The sequence below is a fragment of the Calypte anna genome, chromosome 3 (genome assembly GCF_003957555.1).
Source record: "Calypte anna isolate BGI_N300 chromosome 3, bCalAnn1_v1.p, whole genome shotgun sequence".
NCBI classification, from domain to species: domain Eukaryota; kingdom Metazoa; phylum Chordata; class Aves; order Apodiformes; family Trochilidae; genus Calypte; species Calypte anna.
In genome coordinates this window covers 38,822,587-38,825,732 of record NC_044246.1, presented here as the reverse complement: position 1 = coordinate 38,825,732, position 3,146 = coordinate 38,822,587, and the positions used below count along the sequence as shown (strand labels likewise).

Genomic DNA, 3,146 nt, shown 5'->3' with positions numbered 1-3,146 from the left:
TGATTTTATGCTGCAGCTTTATCATCCACACACCAATGAGCTCAGTGAAGTAAAACAGAGAAACAGACAAAAAAATGAGGCTTGAATTAAAAGACACAGAGAGCTAGTTTAAATCCAGTGCCAGATTCCTAACTGACGTCACTTATTTTTGTGATAGGGGCCTAAGCTGGGAGGCTTTAGGAATATTTCATCTGGACCCAATCCATGTGGTACGGTACAAACCAGATGTTACAGAGAGGAAGCAAGGAGACATTGAGAGCAACATGTGAATGCAAAGGCAGGGACTAAATAACTGCAAAGAAACCATGCAAAAAACTCCAAAATGTTCCCCACAATCCTGAGATTGATCCAGGCCACATCACTGCAAAGAGCAAGGACCTCCAGTCAGAAGATGGTAATGGCTATCCAGGTCATAGTGCTACATTCCTACCTCATCACAAGGTCACAGAGCATCCCCTGCAACACTCCAGGCACCGCATCCACTGTAAGCTCTATCATGCACAGGAAACAAAGACATCCCTGCTCACAACTTCCTTTCTCCAAATTTGTCATGGCAGAATTAGGTAGAAACAAGCTGCACCCTCTCAGCACTAAGTGGCTGCTACACTAAGCAGGATCCTGAGAGCTCATCAAGGAACACAGCTCCTCATTTCAACAGCAACCAGAATCACTTTTTCTCCCCCTCCCTGCCACCAGCCACAGAGGAGATGTGTTTCTCTGTTGCCAATTCACAGCAGCTTCAAAGAAGCTTCAAAGTCAGGTAATAAATAAACAATAAAAGAGACCATGGCAATTAGGCCACATGTATCCCATTTTCTTTTGGCGTACCTCAAGGACAACTCTTAGTGCAGAGCCTCTTGGGTGCAATAAATTCTAGATAATTTTTCTAGCTCACAGTCATGCTATATGCTTGAGAAAAGGTTTGAATGACAGAGATGTTTAGTGAAAGCCTCCTGGCAGAAAGGAGAAAATCAGGCTGTGCATAAACAAGCATTGGTGTAACAGATGCCTAGAAAAGGCTGAATTTCATGTGGAGAATTTAGGCCTCTGGGGGTCCATCAAGGTGTTTTGTGTAGCATCACAGGCGAATCTGACAAATTACAAGGCAAAACATCTACTTGTAGAGTAAGACCAAGAACTAAAAAGAGAGTAAAAATCTCATTAATAGAGTAATGAATAAACATCCTTCCTTACTGCACAAGAACATTGCTTAGGCCATGCAGCTGCTTCATATAGGCTCATATACCTTATCCCAGTGACATTCATCCCATGCTCAAGAGAGATGAGTGTTTCAGCACACAGTGCTCTGGCACATGTTGCTTACATAAGCTACCCCTATAAATTGGTAATATAAGAACCTTCTCTGATTATTTATTTATGCAGCTCCTGGGGGCTGTTTGCTATCACAGCAGTAACTATGATGAATTACATAAAAGCACTGTCAAGAGTGGGAGGAACACTCAGGTTCAACACGCTCCAACATCTGGCATGATGCAAACCACTGTCTTTCTGAGGACTGCACTAGAAGACAAAGCTTTCTGATGTTAGCAGTGAGCTTGGGTGCAGGGCAGGTGAAACATATATCCAGCAGATAATTTCAGCAAATCAAGCAGAAATTACAGCCACTACCAGCAAAACAGCATATGTAAGAGAACAAATATGGAAACAGTTTTTACAGGGACTTAAAAAGTCACATTTCTTATTTATGTGCTATATCACCACAGTATCAAGTAGCCCTCTAAACTACAAACACTGCTCACAGCTGGACACAGATGACCCAGAGCATCTGATTAAATGTGTCAATCTCGGGGTTTACTGGAAGGTCCACAGCACCACTATCAGGGTTTGCTGCTTTGAGGAAAGCTGTTATTTCAGGCCAATGCACCAGTACTGCTTCCCCAAATGCTCATGCTAACCTGCATGACCCATAAAGCACTACGCTTTAAACAAACACCCTGGCAGGCTGGCACAGGATGGTTTCAGCATAGCTTTCCAAGTCAGTTTGCCCTTTGCATTGTTCTGTCATAGCCAGACAGCCTTTATGGTTTAAATTGGAATTTTTGAAGACATTTTCACAGATCTTTACCACCCACACATAAGTGATGCAGCTGACAAGCTGAGACACCAAGGCATGCTCTGCAGACAGCAGGGAAGGGTTATGATGGTTTTACATAACAAAATTTTTGCAATCATTTCATGTTTTGCCACTTGCTGGCTGCTCAACACAGCTATGTATGTCTTAGGTCTCTTTTGCAGTACCTGCACTACAACATTAGACCAGAATGCTAAGCTGCAAAGAGCAGCTTTACTATACAAAAAAAAAACCACACACCTTGGGTGCCTGTAGCAAGACGAACCTCTTTTAGGGTACAGCACTTCAAGGTCCAACCAGGTGTTCCAGTAGAGACTCATGAATAGTGCTCTGAGCCTATAGCCCTCAGGGCTGACTAGCCTGGATCGGTGCTGTTGCTCCGGATTTGACTGACCTCTCTGCTGGCTAGCTCAGGACTGAGCTGAGCCTGTGCCTCAGGCCTCACCTTTTATTGGCCCCCTAATCCTGCTCATGCGCAGTGGGGGCCCGCCTTAATCAGGCACAGGTGGGCTTAACACAAGCTCATGCTCACTCCCTGGCAATTAGTGGCACCTGGTTGTCTCATTTCACTACAGGTACCCCACACAAAAGAATCTAACACTGATGAAAATATGCCATGGATGAGTGTCCAGTAAGACGAACAGTAATACCCCTGTACAACTTTCCCCAGATACTTTTATTACTTAAGGATTCATGGCATATATTTTCATTTTTATTCACAAAAATTTGAAGTATCTGATGGAGATATTTCAGCAGTACTGTAGTACTTGCACTTCAAAGTGACTGGAAACATTCATATATACACCAGTGTGTTTCACAGCTGATATTACTGTATCATAACTATAAAAACTCATACCCTGGCTTACAGGCCTCGTGATTATTTTGTAGCTTCTCCTACAAAGAACTACAAGGAAAACTGGTGTTCCACTGACAGCACAAAAGATACTTCTCTTCCTTGAAAGCAGAACTAAAAACGGGACAAATCTAACCTACAAATCTAACCCTAAAGCAGGAGCTCCAGGAGCTCCAGTCCAATCCTTTTGTCATCTCATCC

The 3,146-nt window shown here is 43.3% G+C and overlaps 1 protein-coding gene across 1 annotated transcript in view; it reads right to left on the bottom strand.

Moving 5' to 3' along the window:
* The window catches only part of CHGB (chromogranin B), a 76,680-nt gene that overhangs the window by 55,425 nt on the left and 18,109 nt on the right, over positions 1-3,146 (bottom strand). The gene's annotated exons all lie outside the window — the stretch shown is intronic.